This window comes from Solanum lycopersicum, chromosome 9, assembly GCF_036512215.1.
Source record: "Solanum lycopersicum chromosome 9, SLM_r2.1".
Lineage (NCBI taxonomy): Eukaryota > Viridiplantae > Streptophyta > Magnoliopsida > Solanales > Solanaceae > Solanum > Solanum lycopersicum.
The window spans coordinates 41,519,649-41,545,856 of NC_090808.1; the positions used below are offsets into that span (position 1 = coordinate 41,519,649).

Consider the following 26,208-nt stretch of genomic DNA (forward strand, 5'->3'; position numbering starts at 1 on the left):
ACCAGGATAGTATATGAGGATCGGAGTGTCACGTTCCGACACCAGGATAGTATATGGATCGGGTTCCACGTTCCGGTACCAGGATAGTATATCAGGATCGTAGTGTCACGTTCCGACACCAGGATAGAATATGGATCGGCTGTCACGTTCCGACACCAGATAGTATATGAGGATCGGAGTGTCACGTTCCGGCACCAGGATTAGTAAAGAGAATGAATCTTGAAATATGTTAATATACTCAATTTAATGAACCTAATTCCCAAATGAGTATGATGGGGAGACGTGAGTCCTCATTGATGTGCTTGGTGTTGTGACCAAGGGTTATGGTAATTGTAAATGCCGCATGTTGAGTATTGTAATTAATTTTATGATATTATCTGATATATACTGTTTTCTATTTTGAGTTGGCCGATGATATCTACTCAGTACTTGTGTTTGTACTGACCCCTACTTGTATGTTTCTTCCTTTGTTATTTGTGGAGTACAGCAAACGTACCGTTGTCTTCAACTCAATCGCAACTCTAGCCAGTCTTCATTTCACCGGATTTCAGGGTGAGCTAACGCTTCTAGCTTGGACTAGATCTTCTTTTTCATGTCTTGATGCCTTGAAGTTCCGGCATGGAGTTGGTGCTTATTATTTTAGCTTCCTAGATATTCTTAGATTTAGTATCTTGAGGATAGATGTTCTTGTGGTGATCACTTTCAGATTTTGGGGATAATGATAAGTTTTGAGTTTTAGAAGTTATTATTGAGTTTTAAGTCTTCCGCATTTTTTTATGTTTACTATGTTTGAAAATGTTAGGGTTTAGATTGGTTGGTTCGCTCATATAGTAGGATAAGTGTGGGTGCCACTCGTGACCCATTTTGGGTCGTGACAAAATTGGTATCAGAGCATTAAGTTCGTTGGTCTCATCACACAAGAACGAGTCTAGTAGAGTCTTGAGGAATGGTAGGGGGACGCCTTTACTTTTCTTTGAGAGGCTATAAGACTTTAGGAAAGTTCTATTCTTTCCTTCTTTCGTGCTATTACTTGGATCCAATTGGTATCTAGGTTATACAAATTGGTATCTGACCATCTCCACTCTATTTCGCAGATGGTTAGAACTAGAGCAACAACTACGCCAACACCAGCACCGGTCGGACAGGGTGCGTCTAAGCCAGCCACTGGGGCTGTAGCTCGAAGAGGAGCAGTGACAAGGGTCGTGGTAGAGGTCGTGGGAGGACGTCCTCTAGAGGAAGAGGACAAACACCTGTCCCATCTAGTACTAGGGCGGTGACTCCTCCACCGACTGAGGAAGTAGTAAGAGAGGGTGAGGAAGGGGAAAGTGAGCAAGTGCAAAATGAAGAATTACCACCCCAACCTACCCCAGAGATGATTAATCAGGTTCTTGCTTATCTTAGCGGGTTAACTGATCAAGGCCAGACACCTCCAGTGTTTTCTGCACCAGCACCTCAGGTTCCGGAAGTACGACAGGCCGCTGCTGAGGCTCCCCGCATGGATGCCTCATTGGAAATAGGCACGTTTCCTCGTTTGACTACAGAGCCTATAATGACAAGCGATAAGCATGAACTTTTCAGTAAGTTCTTGAAATTGAAACTTCCAGTCTTCAAGGGTGCTGAATCCGAGGATGCCTACGATTTTCTGGTTGATTGCCATGAGTTACTACATAAAATGGGCATAGTGGAACAATTTGGCGTTGAGTTTCTAACCTATTAGTTTCAGGGAAATGCCAAAATGTGGTGGTGGTCACATGTTGAGTTTCAACCCGCACAGGCACCACCTATGACTTGGGCGTCGTTCTCTAGCTTATTTATGGAGAAGTATATCCCCCGGACCTTGAGGGATAGGAGGAGAGATGAGTTTTTGAGCCTAGAGCAAGGCAAGATGTCGGTGACTGCGTATGAGGCTAAGTTCCGTGCATTATCCAGGTATGCCACCCAGCTTTCCTTCAGTCCAAAAGAGCGGATTCGCCGTTTTGTGAAGGGGTTGTGGTCAGATTTGCGGATTTCAGCCTTACAGGTAGCGGCAACGAAATCCTTTCAGGAAGTGGTAGAATTCGTGATAGAGGTGGAGGGAGTGAAGCCAGATGACTTCACCATGGCATCGACATCTAAGAGGTTTCGTAAGGGAGGTGAGTTTAATGGTTCTTAGTACAGAGGGCAGGGTTCAGGAGGTTATCCAGCCCGACCTATTCAGTCTTCACTGCAGACTGTAGTTGGGGGTCCACCGCAGACTGGTGAACACTTCTCTGAGTTTGGAGGTTATCCCCAGACTTCGTCATTCTCACAGAGACCTATGCTTGAATCCAGAGAGTGTTATGGATGTGGGGAGACTGGACACATTAAGAGGTATTGTCCAAAACAGAGTTACAGACCTCAAATAGTCAGAGGTAGAGGTGGTCATGGAAGAGGCCGTCATTCTGGAGGGCTTGGTGGCCGAGGTAATGGTAGTCACCAAAACGGCCGGGGTGACGGACAAATGGGAACTACTGCAGCGCAACCTGGTAGAGGCAACGGACAGACGGTGATAGGGCCCATTGTTACGCTTTCCCTGGGCGGTCGGAAGCGGAGACATCAGATGTTGTCATCACAGGTAATCTTTTTGTTTGTGATTGCATGGCTTTTGTATTATTTGATCCTGGATCCACATTTTCATATGTATCTTCCTCATTTGCTACTGGTCTTAATTTACACTGTGAATTGCTTGACATGTCTATTCGTGTTTCTACTCCGGTGGGTGAGTCTGTGATAGTTGAAAAGGTGTATAGGTCTTTTCCTGTGACTTTTATGGAGAGAAATACTCATGTAGACTTGGTTATCTTAGAAATGGTTGATTTCGATGTAATTCTGGGTATGACTTGGCTTTCTCCAAACTTTGCAATCTTAGATTGTAATGCCAAAACTGTGACATTGGCCAAGCCTGGGACAGATCCGTTAGTATGGGAGGGTGACTACACTTCCACTCTAGTTCGTATCATTTCCTTCTTTCGTGCTAAGAGAATGGTTAGAAAGGGTTGTTTAGCTTTCTTGGCACACCTCAGGGATGATACTACCCAAGTACCTTCGATTGAGTCGGTTTCAATAGTCCGTAAGTTTCTGGATGTGTTTCCTGCAGACCTTCCTGGTATGCCACCGGATAGGGATATCGACTTTTGCATTGATCTGGAGCCAGGTACTCGTCCCATTTCTACCCCCCCTTATAGGATGGCTCCCGCGGAGTTAAGAGAGTTAAAGGCCCAACTTCAAGAGTTGTTAAGCAAGGACTTTATTAGACCAAGTGCATCCCCTTGGGGTGCTCCGGTGTTATTTGAGAAGAAGAAGGATGGGAGTTTTCAGATGTGCATAGACTACCGGCAGTTGAACAAGGTAACTATTAAGAACAAGTATCCCAATCCTCGCATTGATGACTTGTTCGATCAGTTACAAGGTGCTTGTGTCTTCTCTAAGATTGACTTGAGATCCGATTATCATCAATTGAAAATACGGGAACCGGATGTGCCAAAGACTGCTTTTCGAACCAGGTATGAGCATTACGAATTTGTAGTAATGTCTTTTGGTCTTACGAATGCCCCTACTGCTTTCATGAGCTTGATAAACGGGATTTTTAAGCCATATCTGAACCTTTTTGTGATCGTATTTATTAATGATATACTGATATACTCCAAAAGCAAGAAAGAACATGAGGAGCACTTGAGAATGGTATTGGAAATGTTGAGGGAGAAAAAGCTTTATGCCAAATTCTCTAAGTGTGAGTTTTGGCTAGATTCAGTGTCCTTCTTGGGGCACGTAGTTTCTAAGGATGGAGTGATTGTGGATCCTTCTAAGATCGAAACAGTGACAAACTGGGTAAGACCTAGTAATGTTTCAGAAATAAGGAGCTTTGTTTGTTTATCCAGCTACTACCATCGATTTGTCAAGGGATTCTATTCTATTGCTTTCCAATTGACGAACTTGACTAAGCAGAATGTTCCATTTGTATGGTTGGATGAATGTGAAGAAATCTTTCAGAAACTCAAGACCTTGCTGACTACTGCACCTATCCTTACCTTGCCAGTAGAGGGTAAAAACTTCATTGTTTATTGTGATGCATCCTATTCTGGTTTGGGTGCAGTGCTAATGCAAGAGAAGAATGTAATTGCTTATGCTTCGAGGCAATTAAAGGTGCATGAACGTAACTATCCGACCCACGATTTGGAATTGGCTGCAGTTGTGTTTGCATTAAAGCAATGGAGATATTATCTATATGGGGTCAAGTGTGAAGTCTATACGGATCATCGTAGCTTACAGTACATCTTTACTCAGAGGGATTTGAATTTGAGACAGAGGAGGTGGATGGAACTACTGAAGGATTATGATGTTACCATCTTGTATCACCTAGGAAAGGCTAATGTTGTGGCAGACGCCTTAAGTAGAAAAGCAGGGAGCATGGGTAGTTTAGCCCACTTACAAGTTTCTAGGAGCCCATTGGCTAGAGAGGTTCAGACTCTGGCAAACGACTTTATGAGGTTAGAGGTAAATGAGAAGGGAGGATTTTTGGCCAGTGTGGAGGCGAGATCTTCTTTTCTTGACAAGATCAAGGGAAAACAGTTTGATGATGAGAAACTAAGCCGAATTCAGGATATTGTGTTGCAAGGAGAGGCTAAAGAAGCAATAATGGATGAGGAAGGTGTTTTGAGAATTAAGGGAAGGGTATGTGTGCCCCGTGTTGATGATTTGATCCACACTATTCTTACAGAGGCTCATAGCTCCGGATATTCTATACATCCTGGTGCAACCAAGATGTACCGTGACCTAAAGCAACACTTTTGGTGGAGTAGAATGAAGCGCGACATTGTTGATTTTGTTGCCAAATGTCCAAATTGTCAGCAAGTAAAGTATGAACACCAGAGGCCCGGAGGAACACTTTAGAGAATGCCCATTCTTTAATGGAAGTGGGAGAGAATTGCAATGGACTTCGTGGATGGTCTTCCAAAGACATTGGGGAAATTTGACTCTATTTGGGTAATTGTGGACAGATTAACTAAGTCTGCTCACTTCATCCCGGTCAAGGTGACCTACAATGCAGAGAAGTTAGCCAGACTCTACATCTCAGAAATTGTTCGATTGCATGGAGTTCCACTTTCCATCATATCAGATAGAGGTACGCAGTTTAATTCTATGTTTTGGAGAACATTACATGCTGAATTAGGTACTTGGTTTGACCTTAGTACTGCATTTCACCCTCAGACCGATGGTCAGTCTGAGCGAACAATTCAGGTGTTGGAAGATATGCTTCGTGCATGTGTAATAGAATTTGGGGGTCATTGGGATAACTTCTTACCCTTAGCGGAGTTTTCATACAATAATAGCTATCACTCAAGTATTGATATGGCTCCTTTCGAAGCATTGTATGGGAGGAGATGTAGGTCTCCCTTTAGGTGGTTTGATGCATTTGAGGTTAGACCTTGGGGTATAGATCTTCTGAGGGAATTGTTAGATAAAGTGAAATGCATTCAAGAAAAGCTTTTAGTGGCTCAAAGTAAGCAGAAGGAATATGCAGATCGAAAGGTTAGAGACATGGAGTTTATGGAGGGCGAGCAAGTTTTGCTGAAGGTTTCACCCATGAAAGGGGTGATGCGGTTTGGTAAGCGAGATAAGCTAAGCCCAAGGTATATTGGACCATTTGAAGTACTTAAGCGAGTAGGGGAGGTGGCTTATGAATTAGCCTTGCCCCCAGGACTGTCAGGAGTGCATCCAGTATTTCATGTGTCTATGTTGAAAAGATACCATGGGGATGGAAACTACATCATTCGTTGGGATTCAGTCCTTCTTGATGAGAATTTGTCTTATGAGGAGGAGCCTGTTGCCATTTTGGATAGAGAAGTCCGCAAGTTGAGATCAAGGGAGATTGCATCCATCAAGGTTCAATGGAAGAATCGACCAATTGAAGAGTCCACTTGGGAGAAGGAGGCGGATATGCAAGAAAGTTACCCACACCTGTTTACAGATTCAGGTACTCCTTTTCGCCCTTGTTTTTCTTCTTGTGATCGTTCGAGGACGAACGATGGGGAAATTGGTATCTATTGTAACGACCTGTTAGTCGTTTAAAGCAGCAGAGTTAATTTCTGAAAATCACTGTCTCGGTCGACGGATCCCACGACGGACCGTCATGGGCACGACGGACCGTCGAGGGTGTGTCGTTCCAAAACACTTAGAATTCTTAAAAAATTGGGTACTGAGAACAACTCTCTGAACTTCGCAACGACGTGGCAGGACGGACCGTCGTGGGCACGACAGACCGTCACAGTCCCTTCAGTAAATTTCAGTCTCTGAACTCTGTGACGACTCAGCAGGACGGACCGTCGCAGGCACGACGGGCGTCATAGGCTGCGTGACCCTGACTGGGTCGGAATTCTGTTGAATATTTTAAGGGGCGTTTTGGACTATTCCTGCTTATAATTATAAAGGTAGTGGTTTAATGTTAATAGTTTATTTACTTGGGGGTTAAAAGAGAGAACCTTAAAACAAGTAGTGGGGTATTTTACCATCTTTTATACTTAATTATATGGTAATTAGGGTAAAAGAAAGAGAGTTTGAATAAAAAAATAGAAAGAACAGAGAGAGGGAGAAACGATCGATCAAGAGGAGAGAACGAAGAAGAAAGCAAAGCTTTGGGAAAGTAGATTGCTTGGTCGCAATTCTTCGGTGGAGGTAGGTTATGGTTTATGCTATTCGTAGTAAACTCTTAATAGCGAATGATATGTATTGGGTAGTGTTGTAAACCCTTCTATATGCTTAATTGTATGCTTGCATGAATGTGATTATATAACTGTGATAAAATAAGCATGATGAAGCTATTGAATCCTAAATCTTGAAAAACCCTAATCTACTTTGTTGATGATGATGCCTTGGTATAAAAGAAGGCTTGATGAACGAAAGTAGTGAGATTAGAGGATCGGTTGCCACGTTCCTGTACCAGGATAGTATATGAGGATCGGAGTGTCACGTTCTGACACCAAGATAGTATATGGATCGGGTGCCACGTTCCGGTACCAGGATAGAATATGGATCGGGTGCCACGTTCCGATACCAGGATAGTATATGAGGATCGGAGTGTCACGTTCCGACACCAGGATAGTATATGGATCGGGTGCCACGTTTCGGTACCAGGATAGTATATGAGGATCGGAGTGTCACGTTCCGACACCAGGATAGTATATGGATCGGGTGCCACGTTCCAGTACCAGGATAGTATATAAGGATCGGAGTGTCACGTTCCGACACCAGGATAGAATATGGATGGGTGTCACGTTCCGACATCAGGATAGTATATGAGGATTGGAGTGTCACGTTCCGGCACCAGGATTAGTAAAGAGAATGAATCTTGAAATATGTTAATATACTCAATTTAATGAACCTAATTCCCAAATGAGTATGATGGGGAGGCGTGAGTCCTCATTGATGTGCTTGGTGTTGTGACCAAGGGTTATGGTAATTGTAAATACCGCATGTTGAGTATTGTAGTTGATTTTATGATATTATCTGATACATACTGTTTTCTATTTTGAGTTGGCCGATGATATCTACTTAGTACTTGTGTTTGTACTGACCCCTACTTGTATGTTTCTTCCTTTGTTATTTGTGGAGTACAGCAAACGTACCGTCGTCTTCAACTCAATCGCAACTCTAGACAGTCTTCATTACACCGGATTTCAGGGTGAGCCAACGCTTCTAGCTTGGAATGGATCTTCTTCTTCATTTCTTGATGCCTTGAAGTTCCGGCATGGACTTGCTGCTTATTATTTTAGCTTCGTAGATATTCTTAGATTTAGTATCTTGAGGATAGATGTTCTTGTGGTGATAACTTTCAGATTTTGGGGATAATGATAAGTTGTGAGTTTTAGAAGTTATTATTGAGTTTTAAGTCTTCCGCATTTTATTCTGTTTACTATGTTTGAAAATGTTGGGATTTAGATTGGTTGGTTCGCTCACATAGTAGGATAAGTGTGGGTGCCACTCGCGACCCGTTTTGGGTCGTGACATTGCTGCCCCTATTAAATTTGTTCCAAAATAATTATTTTTCTACATCATAATTAATTGTTCTGTCAATTAATTTAACTACTGAATTATTGCATCTAATGAACCGGCTACCTCTTAAACAAAATTCTGCATTAATAATTAAATTTGTTTTTGTTTTAAAATATATGTACATGTGTGATCACTTTTGTGTTATATGTCAAAATCAAATAAATATGTTATGTCATTAATTTATGCCCTCTTTAAATTTTGTTAAACACTAAAATATGCATTTTTGTAATAATTTACTGCTACCCTTTTTTAAAAATAGTCTAATAAACTTACTGTAATTATTTCATTATTTTTGCCTTTTTTAATTGAATATTAGTTGTTATGCTTGTAATCACACAGACTAGCATGAGACCCTTTCACATTTACTAGTTTTTCTCAATATGTGTAATTAACATTTAGAGGCCAATATGAGATTTATGTGCTAAATGAATGTTCAATATGTTTGATTTGGTGTCTAGAAGGCTCTCCTACTAGTAGTCCAATGCCTATTGGACCTAAAAGCAGGAGACTGGACACTTTTAGGACGCAATGCATATTTGGGGTTGCTTAAATAAAATATAAAGTGGTTTGCTTATTTAATTGAGTAATTTTTGTGTCCATGCTTATATTTTTATTTAATTGATCAAAATTTGTTATATTTATTATTTTTATCACCTAGTCTTGCATGACTAATCAATTAATTAAAATAATTGTTTCATATTATTATCACCTAGTCTCGCATGCTTAAATAATTAACTAATATAATAATGTGAGCAGTTGCTTAGTATTGGTTTAAAATTATAATCCCTTGCCTTGCATGCCTAATAAATTAATTAAAATAATAAAATAGTGATTATTACTTAATATTTTGTTACCACTTAGTAAGCATGATTAATTAATTAACTAAATAATGAACTGATCTTATTTGCTACTTGTTACTCCCACATAAATTGCATGAGATACGATCGCCATCCACATTTATGGACCTTGATGGATGCCTAACGCCTTCCCCTCGAGATAATTTGAACTCTTACCCTGATCTCTGATTTGTCGACCTTAGTTAGATTTAATTAGGTTTCCTAATGCGCCTTAAATCATTAGATGACGACTCTTCAAATTTCAAAAATCTAAAAGAGTTAGGTTGTGCATCCAAATTCATTTTTGCAAAAAAATGGGACACGACAATCAACCCAAGAATGGGGGATTTTTAGCCACACCTCAAGAAATAGAAATCATACCTTCAATGATGTTGAAATCAAATAGGTATGAAGATTTAAGTCTTGATTTGCGCAAAGAAAGAAGAATCAAGGAGACCCACTTTCAAATTGCAAGAGATGAAATCCTATCCTTCCTCAAGTGTTCAAAAGCCCTTAAAACTTAGAGTAAAAATATGAAAAACTAATATTCAAGAGTTAAAATTATGATAATGTACGACTATTTTTTAAAATTGATAGTAAAACTAGTATTTATTTTTTTCAGATTTAAAGTTGCAGCGGATCATTCGGCGAATTTAGTAGGAAACGCTGATCCACTCAGTGATTTGCCCTTTGGCTGGTTCATCGTCTTCCATTCTTGCCTACAACATTTTCGTGTCGTGGATCGTTGGGCAGTATAGTAGTACTTTGCAGAACTATTCAGCGACGCACCGACTGCTTCTTTTCACCGTTGATTTGATCCTCTTCTTTCAGAGCTTAGCGCACTAGAACAAAAGGTGGTATCTATGCCTATCGGTGACTCTCCAAGTGAACTCGGAGATTCTTAGGAGTCTTTTTGTCCCTTTTTGCGATATAGTGTCCATGCTTTCCTTCAAAATTCAAATGCCTGAAACTTGATAGGTTTCATAAGATATTTATATAAAATAAGCATTTGAGGACACTAATTCTATTAAAATATGTCCCTAAATGAGTCCAATTTGTAGCCTCATCAGCTAGTGATTCATAATTGTAAGGAAGAATTTGAGTTTGAAATAATTGAATTCTTAGAGAAAAACATACCTTGAAGAATTAGTTAAATATTATAAGTTTGCTATAAAAATTTAGATTTCACTATGACATTTATTTTCGTCTCTAATAATATAAATAGGTTGTGACAAATATTTTATTGTCTCTAATCAATCTGGGATTTAGTGACAACAAAAAAATTCTCACAAAATATGTGAGGTGCCAAATAGCGACGACTTAAATTTTATAGTGAATATTTCAACTATTTGTTAGAAAAAATTCATAGCTAAATACAATTTTTTGCTACAATTGTTGATAATTACAAGTGACAACTTACAAAAAGAAATAATACAAGTGCTTCATAAGAAATAGACAGAGTCCATTCGTTAATTGTCAAGAGAAAATATTAAAATCGATGAATTTGGACGATTTTATAAGAATGAAAAAAATTTAAAATATCAATTTTCTTAAATTACACAATTATAAAATGTATCATTTGAAAAATATAATCCAGGTTATAAGTACCGTGAGTGGGGTACGACTCTACCACTAGAGCACTAATATTTGTTGGTTTTGCACTTTTATTTTTTATTTGGTACACTTTCATAGATAAAGACAATTAAAAAACTAATTTCTCAAGTCTTTATGCTATATTTTGTGTGTGTCTATTGATTTGTCATTGATAAATGACATAGACTAATTTATTCTATTTGTTTTTGTCTATAAATATGTACATATATAATATAAATTCTACATATGTATTGACTTGCAAACTTAGACTTCTCAAAGTTGCAAAATATTTCATTAACTTCTACTAACTTTTTTCATCAATGTGAAAATTAAAGTAAAAAATAAAAGAAATGAACCAACTATGATTTCAAATATATTATGATGAAGTTTTATAGTTATGGGTATCGGTATTTTTTTTCAAACAATTGATTTACTTATCAAATTGAACCGATTATTCAATATTTTTAATAAAATCAAAATTTTAATTTTAGATAAATTTATAATTGTACTTAATATTTCGTAAATTATAAAAATGAATAAATAAAATTATCGAATCGTATTGCATATATTTAAAGATATTTTTAAAAAAATACAGTTTAATTAAAATATAATCTACATTTAAATGAATTGTGGATAGTAAATTTCATGCATTTTTTTATGAGTACAAATAATCATGTAATATATTATTTTTATAAAATTTTAATTCAAAAGAAGTGAAAGAAGTAAAAAATAAAATAGAAATGAAAGATAAGAGAGAGCTGGTGAGATGGTAAGCACTCTTCAATTCAAACATCAAGGTTATGAGTTTGATTTCCCAAGAAAGCATAATGCGCGAGCTCCTTGCCAGGGGTTAAAAAAATAGAGATGCAAAATAGATACATGTATATCATAGGAAAATTAACCATTTTTTTATAATGATAAATTTATCCCTAGTTAAGAACAAAATATTTTGTCGTATATAAAATATATTTATTAGTGATGAAATTAGATTTTATTCAAGTATGAAACATATATATTTAGAGACAATTGATTTCGTCACTGATTGAAGTAACCTAATTAGCGACGACATGATTTTGTAGGTTGTAATAACATTTTAGCGACAAAGCATACTATTAACTACCAAAAAATATTTTTTATGACAAATAAATTTGTTATAAATGTTTAAGCATTTAGGAAAGATTTTTCTTTTTGTAGTTAAAATAATACTTTTAGCAACAAAATACTAAATCGTCTTTGAATACTTTTAGCAACACACATTTAGTGACGACTGAGTAGCGAATTAATTTTCGTCTCACAAGATTTTTAGTGACAAAAAGCTATTTGTAAATGACAAAATAATTTGTCCATGATAATCAAATTTTTTTATAGTGATTTGTTTTCATGGAAAAACTTCTACTTTGGGAAAATACGATGTAGAATATTGATATCATGAGTATATTTATAGTGATTAATGGTCATATTTATTGTTAAGAAATTAAATCATGTACAAGAAGTAATTTCATAAACGGTAGTAGAATATTTTGGATCCCTTCTATTTTATTCAAAAAATCAGACTGGTTGTAAGAGTCGTCACTTAATTTTTGAAGTAAGGTTAAGAAAATTATTTTTTTCAAAAGATTAAAGCGGAAATCTAATGAAAATATTAAAAAAGGGGTTCAAGGTTCATATTAGCATTTCGGAAAGAGATTGAAGACACCGAAATGCCCGCTAACATGCGGTCATCCAATAATTAACTATTTGGCTAATTGATTTTTAAATAAAAGAATACTTAATAAATAGAGTAAACAACTTCTGAATTCATTCTTTTTCTTAGGGAAAGGGAAATAAGGATGTTGTTTAAGTAGAAAATACTAGACCTTTTAAAGTTAAACAAAATATACTTATTTTATTTTTTAACACTTATGGTTAAATCGTCTTTTGTGGAATTAAATTGAGGAAAGAAACCTTAAAATTAATTAGCAAATAAACAATTAAACAAATACGAAAAATGGATAAAATAAAGAGAGCGGGGGTGTTGGGCCTAAGTCTGATTTTTATATTGGCTTGGACCAACACTCGGGCCTATTTTTGTTTTGGGCCTTTGGCCCATTTATACCTGAGCTAAAACTAACTGAAATGAAAAAAACAAAAAAAGATGAGCTTTGGCCCATTTATCTCAAAATATTTCTGTATCACTATGTATTTTTTCGCTCCAAAGATTTGTATTATTCTGTTTTCCAGACCTGTGTTTCCATATCCAATTCTGGACTTGACAATGAAAAGAGTGAAGCGAAAAAGGCATTGGGCCTGAATGGACGAATCAATAATGCAAGACGGGTTCAGATCCAAGTAAAATCTTCAATAGTAATCACATGTAACAAATGAAAAAGAAAAAGATGCACGAGTAATCATTCATTAATCATCTTAAAGAGAACCCTAGACCCGCCTATGTGGTGCCACTGAAAACTAGAATTTCCTTTTAAATTTATTTATTTCAAAAAATAGTCTTCCTCTTTCATGAAAAGTTTATGAAGAGTTTCGACTTTTATGAAAAATTACCTAAAAATAGTCATCCACTTTCATAAAAAGATATGATTTTTATGAAAAGTTGTGACTTTTATGAAGAGTTATGATTTTTATGACGAGTTACGACTTTTATGAAAGTTTCTGACCTTTTCAAAGAGTTGTAACTTTTCAAAGAGTTGTGACATTTTTTCGATAAAGCACAATAAATGTTCATTTACACTATTCTTTTTTGTCTATAAATATAGGAATTTCCTCTCATTTTTTTTAAAAAAACAAGAATTATGAACTTATTCTTCTACACAATTAAATATTCAAGTACTTTACTCCTATTGAAGGACTCACTGACACCATTATTTTTGTAGCAATATATTTGTGAATAAAATCGTTCCATCATGAGAGGATATATTCCATTAAATCTCGGATACTAGAGGGAATAATTTTTTTTACGGGGACACTGTGCATTCAATGAACTCAATTTTTTTCCCTTTCTGTTTCATTCTATTGTTATAGATCACGGTGTATATTTCTTACGGTCATTAATTTATGTTAATGATATTAGTTGTTGTTTTTTAGTAAATGTTTTAAACTTTGTTGTTTATGTTTCTGCAAAGTTGTTCTTGTAAGTATTTGGTAGTACATAAATATTATTTATTTATTAGAAAATCTATATCTCATTTTGATGTTCATCTAATTTCTCAAAAATATCAAATAGTAATACTTCAAGGAGGAAAAAAGATAAATTATAAAATCAAATTCAAGATGATTGATTAAATGATAAATGATAAGATGTTTTAATTATATTTTCCTTTATATTATCAATGTTCGTTACTATGTAATATTGTCTGTAAATAATATAGTGTTTTAGTTTTAATGATGGATAGATTCTAAGTATTTTTTTTGTTAATTATTTGATATTAAATTTCCATGCAAAGTGAGGATAATTTTCCTAGTTCTTAATAAAACGAAATCTCATGCAAAGAACTGAACCAATACACTACTATTCTTACTTTTAAACACTATAAAAGGAAGATGCAAATTAGGTGATTTAGTTGCTTGTAAAGAATAAACTAGGGATCATAAGTGGAACCTGCAGGAAGAAAGAGGATTTTGGAGCAGATCTAGGTCATCAATGGGATCGATGTATAGTCGAGCAAATCTAGGTCATCAATGGGGTCGATGTAATACTATTGTACACGGATGAATCATGAGCTCGGTAACACCAGAATTACACACAGGAATCGTGTATGCTACTTGTGCAAAGGCAATTTGGGATGATCTTCGTGATCATTTTGACAAGGTGAATACTTCGCAAATCTATCAATTACATAAATACATAACTGGTTTAGTGCAAGAAAGCGATAGTATTCCTGTTTACTTCTCAAAATTACGTAAGCTTGGGGATGAATTTAATAGTATTGTTCCTCCACCATGTGATTGCCATAAATCTAAGGATTTTTGTGCTCATATGCTCCAAAAAAATTTGATACAGTTTTTGATGGGGTTGAATGAGACGTATCATCAGTGGAGAAGTCAGATTTTGATGATTCAACCAACTCCAGGTTGAACAAAGCATATGCAATGCTTGTCGAACGAGAAAGTCAGCGAAGTGTAGGTAGTTTTTCAAGCAGTTCTGTTAATGGAGAGGGAATTGATTTAGCAACACTTATGATGAGAGTAAGTGATAATTCTTAGCATCCTAGGGGAGTAGGTCAACAATTTTCAAGTGAAGAGTACCTGAAAGGGAAGAAGAATTGGGATCTACAATGCGATTATTGTAATAATAAGGGACATGTGAGAAGGAATTGTTTCAAGCTAATCAGATATCCAACTGACTGGAAATTTATGAAGAAGAATAACTTGAATACCACTATACTGTTCAAGCTGAGAATGCACATCATAATGTCATCTGGGATCATAAACAAAGGAGAAATACTTGACAAAGTGACAACAAGAGAACTTCTAAGTGCTCCGCATCTGAAAGATGCACATAATGAAAACACTCTGAGTATGATCAACAATGAGTGTAATGGCTAATATGACAGGTATGGCAGGTCATACACACACTCTTATAACTGACATATGAGATTTTAAGTGGATAGTTGATAGTGGAGCAACTACTCACATGTCTTCTAGCTTGACTAATTTAAATAATGTGAAATTATTTAAAACAGACTATAATAGAAAAGTTCATTTGCCAAATGGAGGTGTTACATTAGTTACTCATACATGATGTAGTAGAATTAGTGATACATGAGAATTGAAAAATACCTCGTTTGTCCCTGATATCCATTATAATTTATTATCAGTATCACAGTTAACTAGAGAACTTCATTGTTTTGTGTCCTTCTATCCTGGATTTTGCTTATGCTAGGACCTTTCGACTGGGAAACTGAAGAAGATTGGTAAGGAACATGATAGTCTTTACTGGACGGTGCTACAAAATCAACACAATAAGGCTCAAATGTATATCCAAAAGGCTTCACAGTTTGTGATGATACAAGGGATAACTCATGCTTCAATAAAGTCAGTAAAGGATGTTTATGGTCATACAATAGATGCTTGCAAGATTGTTATAGATAAATGTGAAATATGTCCATTGGGAAAACATACTAGGCTTCCTTTTGCCAATAATGATACTAGATCAGATAGAGCTTTTGCTTCATTGAATTTTGCTGTATATGGTCCCTATAATACTCAAAATTTTGACGGAAATAAGTCTTTTCTTACTGTTGTTGATGACTTCTCAAGAATTACTTGAATTTTTCTGGTAAAGTTCAAGACTGATGTACTGGTAGTTCTCTAACAATTTTTTCAGTTGGTACTTACTCAGTGCAATGCCCCAGTTTAGGGAATTAGAATAGATAATGGTGGAGAATTTTGTAATGATCAATTACAAGCTCTACTTAAAGATCTTGGAATTGTGCATTATGGAACTTGTGCCTACACACCTTAGCAGAATGGTGTAGCTGAGAGGAAGCACATGCATTTACTAGAGGTTGCAAGGGCACTTAGATTTCAGAGTGGTGTTCCCTCAAATTATGGGGTCATTGCATTCTTACTGCAATATATATCATCAATAGACTTCCATCTAAGCTACTTGCAGATAAGTCACCTTTTGAAGTTTGCTTTCACAAAAAGCCTTATTTTAAACATTTGAGGACCTTTGGTTGTTTATGTTATGGTAGCATTCTGCCTAAAGTAGATAAATTTGCTTCTAGGGTAGTCAAAGCAGTTTTCATGGGATATTCCAGTGTGACTAAGGGTTACATATTGTGAAACAACCCAAAAAAATGAATAGGATAAATACTTAAGGTGATTTATTTATTATTTAAAATATAAAATTTTAAGGGCAAATGGTCCTTTCACTAAGCTAATTAAATCAGGATTTTATCTAATTTAATAAGGAGTCCAAGTTTGACTAATTCCCAAACTAAAACTCCTATTATTTCACTACTATCTCTCTCACGATCTCTCTCTCATACATCATTCTCTCCCTCAGGTTGGTTCTGCCAAAAACAACAAACAACAGCAGTAATATCAAGAGTTTTTCACACTTGAAGAACTCACATGAAATTTTAAGAAGAACAAAGCAACCAAAAACGTCAAGGCAAAGAGAAGTTGTTCGTTGAGTGGTGTGGACGTTGAGGTAACTTGGACTGATTTTGGCGAGAGTTTTCGGCAGCAAATTCATCGTTTGAACATTAATAAAGGTATGAGTTTCTTTCCTCTTGGTTCCTTTACCAAGAGACCCTTTAGATTAAAGATATTCACTCCGAAAATAGGATTGTTCCCCTCTTGCATGTCCCTGTCACTAGCTCCCATTGAACTTAAGGTTAGGTATGTTTGCTGGTACAAATTAGGGATGAAATGTGTTTTCATGATGTGTATGTTTACGTATGCATGTTCAAAAATTTGTGAATAAAGATTATGTTGTTCGAAATCATGTGAAAAAGTGATGTGTATGTGTATGTGCGGCAATGAAGTTGGTCATTGCTTGGAGGTGTGCAAAGGCATGTCAAATTTTGTATTTTATGTGATAAAATTGTGCACAATTTGATGTTCATATGGTGTGTTAAGTTATAAATTTTGAGTGAAAACGCTTGACTAATATAACCCCTAAACTACACCTAACTACACACTAAATACTAGGTGAAATGCACTGAGAAACTAAAATAAAATGGTTGATGAATGGAAGCGAAAAATTTTGAATAAGTTTCCAGCTTAGTGTACTATAAATTTCGTTCAAAAAGGGGGTTGAAATCAGGAAATTTAATACATTTAAAAGAGGTGAGGCCACCAGGATTCGAACCTGTGACCTCATCCTTTAACTTCTGGTTTTCGCGAGAAAGGAAAAGAAAATGGGGCTGGGGGAATCAAACCTGGCTACTAGTTTTCGCAAGAAAGGAAAAGAAAATGAGGCTGGGGGAATCGAACCTGGCTACTGGTTGAGAAAGGAGAGGAATGATTTAATTAAATGGGAGGCGTGGGAATCAAACCAACTACCTCTAGGTAGCGAGTGAAAGAAGAGAATTAAGAAAAAGAAAGTGTGAGGCGTGGGAATTGAACTCACGACCTCACTGATAGTAAGGAGAGGAGAAAAATTAATTATGAAAAAAAATGAGGTGAGGCTGTGGGGGCTCGATCCCACAACCTCACTACCATAAATGCTTAGCTTAGCGAAATTTAAATTAAAAAAATAGGAGGTTGTGGGGGTACCCACCACCTCACAAGCCTAGTTAATTTAAATTAAAATAAGGAGGCTGTGGGGGTATGAACCCACAACCTCCCTATTCCAGCGAAACAAATAACAAAAATAAAAGAGGTTGTGGGGGTTTGATCCCACAACCTTTTGGTTTGGGAGAAAATGAAGAATGAATTGGAGCCACATAACTGTTTAGTAGTAACTTTGAATTTTCCAACCTAGTCCAGATTTGGACAAAATCAGAGTCATTCAGGTATAGGAAAATGTAGTACTGAATGAGAGACCTTATTATTATTTTGATACCTGATTTGATAGCTAAGACGATAAGGAATCCGTACTACTTTAGGCAATCGAATTTGGATGAGTACATCTTTGGGAATTGATATTAGCGTGAAAGGTATTTTTTGAGCCTCGTTCGTTAGAAGTACATTGAGAAAGCATATATCGGTATTCCTTCAAGGGACTCACTTGTCTTGTTTGTGCCTCTCTAGCAGGAATATTACCGTTGGGGTGGTGCCTCTATTGTTGGATGGGGACATCTGTATGATCTTGATGATGTACTTGTGTTTGTGATTGTGGTGTGTGAATGGGATTGGATTTCCATGTTACAGCATACTAACTTGGATCGGATTGCCATGTCCGTACATAAATATTGGATATGATTGGCACATTATGACATAAATATGGGTTCGATTGTCATGTTTCGACATAAATATGGTATCGAATTGCCACATTCTGGCAAACTAACAATTTAAGATTGGGTTCCATGAGAGGACCATTGAATTGGTTTCGTGAGAGCACCATTATATAGTGTTGTATATCTACTTGTGATGATTAAATTCATGCCTAATGAGGATTGATATTAAAAGACTATTTGTTTCTCTAAAATGATTTAATCATATATTGTTGAGAATTGTGAAACTATAAATTGATGTGAATGATTATTATCTTGTATATGTTTGGTATATACCTATTTTATAATGTTATCGTTACTTACATGTGTTTCAGTGATTAGGATATCTGCATCATCCTACTAGTACATTGTGGTTGTGTACTGATACGCTAGTAGCTCCTATTTTTGTTGAGTACAGAACATCTTCTGGCAGCTATTGACAGACCTTTTTTAGAAGATCAATGACCGTTTTAGATTCAAGGATGAGCTAGTTTATCCGGGCTGCCTTGGGTTCTCCTTTGTCTAATTCCACTTTTTTTAGACCCAGACTATTTGTTAAGGTGTTGTTTAGTTATGGGTGTACCCCTCATTCTTAGATTTTTCATTCTTAGAGTTCTGGTACAATGACTTTCAGGTTCTAGGGGTTATATTTCCGTATTTGTGTTACTTCATTTGTTTAGGTCCTTAGTAAATAATTTAGTTATTGAAAAATGCTTTTGGTATCTTTTAATGCCTAATGCCTAGTTTTTCGTTAAGTTGCTTGGTTCTGTGTAGTAGTGGTTCTCCCATAAGAGGATTAATATGTGTGCGAATCACGACGGTTTGGGTTGTGACAAGTTTGTATCAAAATCATAGGTTTGTTGATCTTTTTTCAGCAAAATGAGTCTATTGGAGTCTTACGAAATGGTACAATGATGTTCATACTTTTCCTTGAGAGGATATAGGACTTCAGGAAAAAATCATTTCTGTCTACTCCTTCGTGCAATGACTTGAATCTAACTGGTATATGGGTGATACAACTTGGTATCTATCCTCCTTCACTCTATGATTTGAACTAGAGCAACAACATTGGTAACATCATTACTAGAAAGAGAGGATGCATATAGACTACCGACAGTTGAATAGGGTCGCCATTCTTAACAAGCAACAGTTGCCTCGGATAGATAAACTTTTTGACCAATTACAAGGTGCATCGGTTTTCTATAAGATTAACTTATTGTCTAGTTAACATCAGTTAAAGATTGAAGCGGTAAGAATTGGGTTCGACCAAGTTCTATGATTGGGATTAACAGTTTTGTGGGGAATGTCTAGTTACTATTGTCGTTTGTGGTATGAGTTGAGTCCACTTGGTATATCCAAATTCCAATTGGTATCTCAACGAAGTGAACTAGATATCGTGGTTAAAATCGAGGGCCCCAAACAAAGCAAATTTGAAAATGAGAATGTTTCAATTGGTATATGACCCTAGGGGTTGTGTGAATGCATGGATGATCAGGAATACTCATCCATGGTGCAAAATAATTTATAAGAAATTTAGACTTATTTGTTAATTGTATCTTGGAAACTTTAAGTATGTGCTTCTGGTTGTCTGAATTAACTGCGAATGAGAAGTTGTAATTTCTTGAATGTGATAGGGTGATTTTGTGCCCAATATATGTGTGTCTTAACATATATATGTACGATATGTTGTCCTAGTCTTATTCAAGTTGTAAACACTTGAGTATCATGAAACTCTTTGTGAAAGGAAGACATTAACTAAGGATCGTGTGAGTGTGTAGGTGTATTCTCGGGATGTGTGGGTTGTGATGATGAATTGACAAGAATGAATTGGTTAGACAATTATTATCCTAGTTATGAGGATTATTCAAAAATTACTAAGTTGGGAACCTTATGGGGGATAGGGAAAAAAATGAATCCCAGAAAAATTATTGGCAGGGGTTCTATTTCTATTTTTGCCGCTGGCGTGGGACATTTACTGCCAAATCGAGGCTACCAATACAGGATTCCTATCACAAAAGCGGGATAGGGCGAGATAGAATCTCAGCATGATCTCCCTTATTTTTCTAGTCATAATTATGGACCCCGAATCCCACCCAAACTAACCCCCGCGATCTGATTCGGTGGTTGGTAGTAAAATATAAGTTATTAAGTGTGTTAAAATTGTGGAGAACCTGGGCATATGAGGGTCGTATTTAGTGACCAAAAGTACTATAAGTGTTGCAACTAAAAATCTATTATCTTATTAGATTCGGGTTCTACTTATTCGTATGCATCATTTTAATTTCCTTGGGATATGATGTGGATTTTGATATACTTTATGCCCCCATGCATGTTTCTATCCTAGTTGAGGAGTCACTTATTGTCAGCCATGTATATCGTGTTGTCCTGTTCTGTTTTGGATTTTTAGGTTTAAGTTGATTTGGCTATGCTGAATATGAATGACTTGATATAATCTTAGGCATGAATTAGTTGTCCCCTCTTATACCGGGCTTAATTGTAATGCAAAGATGATAACTTTAGAGATCCCTGGTTGGTAAAACTTAGAGTAAAAAAGGGGTACAAGCCTAAGCCAACTAAGGACATATCTTTTGTGCAGGGTTGGAAACTAGTGGGGCAAGATGTTAGGCGTATTTGGCTTATATTTGTATGTTGAGAGAGAATACCCCCTCTATTGAGGCTAATCTTGTTGTTTAAGAATTGAGATATCTTAAAGCTCAATTCCAAGGGCTTCTTGATAAAGGTTTCATCCGTCGTAGTGCCTAGGGGTGCTCCTGTCTTGTAGGTTAAGAAGGAGGGTATTAGGATGACATGTGATTTTATCTTAAGACATAAGGGAGTATATTAATACAGAAATGACAAGCTTATGGATAAAGAAAGTCTTATTGAGTATACTTGGGTGAAGGCAATGAAAGATTTTAAATACTGCATACAATAGTTATGTTAGCCATTTGAATTTCATGAGTATACATGAGTTAAGGTCTTATTTTGATTAAAATGTTGATTTATATTTATAGTGAAGGCTGACTAAGCATAATGCTAAGCAACTACTCGTGGTAGATTGTGATGGGATGCAACTATATTATAAGATTGCGTCTAAGAAAATTTGGTGTCGTAATAATGACTTGCGAGTATTTGGTTTTGGTTCTCTAATATTTTGTGAGTAACGTGGTTGTACGGAAAGTTATAAGAGATGGTGGGATACCATTCAAATAGAAACTAAAGATCTAGATTCGTAATAAAGAAAAATAATGGGATGAAGTGCAACCATTAGAGAGATTCGAGAGCAAGAATATTTTATTTGATTGTAAGGACTAAAGAGGTATCTTTAGAGGGGTAAATAATTAGGTCCATAGACGTATGATTTCATTCTTTTTGTTGCGGCTATGGTAATAATGTCACACAAGTCCATCATATTTGTTATAAACTATTTAAAAATACTTGAGAAATGAGTGTACAGACACTAACTTGAAAGCAATGATAATTGTTTTTTTGGTTTTAGTTTTGAAATGAGTACAATTTATATTTTAGCAAAAATATATTGTAAGATCGATGGGGATGCGTTCAACGGTAATAGAAAATTCAGGAGTTTCATATAAATCTTCAAATTATAAACTAATGTTGATAGATAAGGGTATTGTGTCATACAGTTGAATTTACAATTCTAATTTTAATTGAAATTCTATATTTGTGGTGATATATTTTGCCAAGGTATGAATTTTTAAGGTAATGAATGATTAACTGTATGAGGTATTAAGTATTTGAAAGAAGTACACCAGGATGAGTCATAAAACATATTATTAATTGATTGTTAAGTACCTAAGAAAGGTTTCATTTATAAAAAATGTTGGGCTATAATAAGGTAAATGGTCGGAGTGTTATGATGGTTGTTATTATTGTCAGTATGATTCACTAGCTATGTTCATGACGCTTTTCATTTTTGGGGATGGATCCATAGTGGTGGATCAGTTGTATTGATCCTGCGATGTTCTCTTGGTTGAGTGGGATGATTTGGGCAGACATGGTTAATTTAGATGACTTATGTGATATGGTTTTTACTTGTAGGACCTTATTTAGGAGACTTTATAGAAGGGCTACCTTTATCCAACAATCTTTTTTTATCTTGTCGTCAAGGTCACGTATCGATTATGTGTGGTTGAATGTGGGGATCATTGAATCCAATTCTATAGTCCTTATGATGTAATCTACGATTACTAAATGTGGCACTTCAATAGTTTATTGGATGGTTTGTTGGTTTCTATGTTTGGACATATCTTTTAAGGAGTATCTGATGTATAAAGATTGAAACTTTTCTAACATAAGCTTATGGAAATTTATGTTGGGAAATGGAGATGTTGATAAGAACGATGATTGTTTGGATATTATGAGTGGAGTTGGTTGGTTTAGGTTCACCTTTAATTGTGGAAATTTTGATTTTTGTATTTATCATGGTTATATAAGAAAGGATTATTCTTTATAACTGTGTTAAGATCCTTGATAACATGTGGAAGACGTGTGTAGGATAAACTTTGATGGTTGTTGGGATTCATTTTGTTGATTAGTTATGTTTACATACAACAATATTTATCACTCTAATGTTGAGATGACTTGATTAAGGCATTGTAAGGGAAGATGCATATGTATTCAATTGGTTGGTTTGAGGTAGGAGTTTTGAAATCCTTAGGGGTAATAAGTTTTGGGAAGAAGGGCATGCTAGACAAGTATCCCTAGCAATTCGATGATTCAGACTTTAGATAGTCTTCTCCTAGTTCATCACTTGGAGACGAGTGAATGGTAAATTTGTATTTATTGTAACGGCCTGATTCCTTCGTTAAGGAAAAGCCAATGATGAATGAATTGGGGACACAAAACCTTTTCGTATTTACTTGAAATTTCCTAATAGTATAGATTTGAACGAAATTGAGTCACTAATATTTAGGAAATCTAGTAATGAATGAAAGATCTAATTGTGAATTTTATTACATAAGGGGATAGCTAAGACGATAAGGAATTCGTATGAATTTACGAAATCAAATTTGGATGAGTAGATCTTCGAGAAGTGATATTACCATGAATGATATTTTCTAAGCGTCGTTGGTTAGAGACCCATTGTGAAAGGAGATTTTTGAATTCATTCAAGGGACTGACTGGTCTCGTTTGTGCTGCTCTAGCAAGAATGTTGCCACAGTGGTTGGGCCGTTGTAGTGTAATAAGGACTGCTGTGGCAGACGAGATGTGACTAAAAGTCGTAGATCCAAAATGAGCGCTCACAGTTTCAAAAATGCTGTTTTGGCGGCATTCAGGGAATCTTGGCTTTGCCGCTACAGCGGGATGATAGTTGCTATATGGGGACGGGCATGACTTATAATAAATACTTTAAGAAACTTATTTAACACTTTTTTCGAGCTAAGTAACAACGGTCATACTATTTTTACTTGTTTTTCACCATTCATGAGGCTAAAGGTAAGTTTTTAACTTCCCAAATCCATTTTTCGATCAGTAGAACATAAGAAAATGGGTCAATATTGATATGTGAGGGTTTTGATCAAGAATTTATGGTGGAAAAAGCCTAAATTGGGTATTAGGATCTTGAGTTTTATCCAGGGTTTTTGAATTTGTTATAATAAGGATAATTAGACCTTTGATTTTTTATCCTTGCATATAAATTGTTGTTTGTAGATCTAGAACAAGAAGAAAGAATACAAAAAGGGAAGATTCAAATACCTTATGGGATTCAAGCTTTGATTTGACGTAGGTGATGGTTGTGATTTCATGTTTGTGTGATATATGTTATGAATAGCTTTGTTATAATGCATGCATCTATCTAAATGTTGGATTATTGGTCACCCTAATTGTAAATGAGGATAATTAAATAATTGTGTGCCATGAATCACCTCATGTTGTATGATCTTGATGATGTACTTGTATTTGTGATTGTTATGTGTGAATGAGATTAGATTGCTACGTTATGACATACTAACTTGGATCGGATTGCCACGTTCCGACATAATGGGATTGCCATGTTTCGACATTAATATGGTATCAGCTGCCATGTTCTATCATAAATATTGGATCAGATTTCCATGGTCCGGCAAGCAAACAATTACGGTTTGGGTTCCATGAGAGACCATTGAATTGTGTTTTGTTAGAGGACCATTAAATTGTGTTATGTATCTACTTGTGATTATTACATTCATATCTAATGATGATTGATATAGAAAGACTATTTGTCTCTCTAAAATGATTTAATTGTATATTGTTGAGAATTGTGAAATTGTTCTTTGATATAAATGATGATGATATTGTTTATGTTTGGTATATGCCTCTTTGATAATGTTGTGCTTACTTACATGTTTTTTACTTATTGAGATAGCCGCGTGATCATACCAATACACTGTGGTTGTGTACTGATACGACCCTTGCTCTTATTTTTGTTGAGTACAGAGCATTTTTCAGCGGCAATCAACAGGCCTTATTTGGAAGAGCAATGACTGTTTCGAATTCAAGGGTGAGCTAGTTCCTGTCGTTAGTAGAGTTTTGGTATAATGACTTAGAGGTTCTAGGGGTTCTCTTTCCACATTCGTGTTAGTTCATTTGTTTAGTTCCTTAATAAATAATTTAGTTATTTAAAATTACTTTTGTATCTTTATATGCCTAGTTTTTCGTTAAATTTCCGTAGTTGGGTTGTAGTAATGATTCTCTCACGGAGGGTTAGTATTGGTGCCAATCACGATGATTTGAATCATGACAGGGAGCGACTTCCTTCACCTTTAAACCACAATTTTATATGAAGGTCATGTGCTCAACCATAACTGGTTTGCATAATTTTCCTGGTCTATGATTTCTTACATCAAACATATCTAATGAAAGAGACATGTTGACATTGGCCTAACATTTTCAAAATTAAAACTTATAAGTTTTATTCATTAAAAAGTTAAAAATACATTTTTGCATATAATTATAAATAAATTTATTGATACTTATCCTTATTTCACAAAATTTTAGGTTTTTTATCAATTAATTTTGATTGTATTTTTTGTCATTATTGGTTGAATATTCTCATAAATTGTTCAGTTTGATGAAATCACTATTGTTTTTGTTAAATTACATTTCTTACTTGTAATTCATTTCATTCATCACACTAGTTAATATTCATTTTATTTGTTACTTTTATTACTATTTATTTTTGTGTTTTTAGCACAATCTAGAAATACTTTAAAATAAGGATACTAATTATATACACAAATATTTTATTAAATCAACAATTTTGAGTTACAGTCTCGAGCCCACAATTTGAGCCTATTGTAAAACTATTCCCTATTTAAGTTTCTAGTAGGCCAAAAACTAAAGTGGGTGGTGGAACAATTTTAAGAAGAAAAAAACCCTAAAATATTATTCTATACTATTAGAAAGAATAGCCGCCACCAAAAGCCCCTATTATTTTTCCGGAGACACACAGAAAAAACCACTATCAACAACCCCCAAACTAGGTCATTCCCACCATTGAAACAACTAACGAAAAACAAATAGGCAATCTTCTAAACAATCACCGCTCAACCCACTTCTCCACAAATCAACAACCTAAACAATCCCGAACTTGCTTAGATTTTCATTCACCAAACAAACCCCCCTCTTCATTTTTCTCTTTTTTCTTGTGAACCAGTGAGACATTAACTCTAGCAAGCAGTGAGCTTCGAGTTTGCATTATAAAACCATTAGAGAACACAACTCCGACTACTGAAGAACTCCGCAATAGACAAAAGATTAAACTACCAACTCCAAAAAGACTTTAACATTTATAACTACTCGAAAAAGCAACACTTCGGTAACCCTTT

General features: G+C 35.7%; 1 long non-coding RNA gene across 1 annotated transcript; it reads left to right on the forward strand.

The window, feature by feature from the left end:
- The first annotated feature begins 104 nt into the window (after positions 1-104).
- LOC138338113 (uncharacterized) lies at positions 105-8,072 on the forward strand. Its single transcript, XR_011211447.1, has 3 exons — positions 105-552; positions 1,095-2,593; positions 7,632-8,072. It is a non-coding gene; the product is annotated as an uncharacterized lncRNA (long non-coding RNA).
- Positions 8,073-26,208: the final 18,136 nt, after the last annotated feature.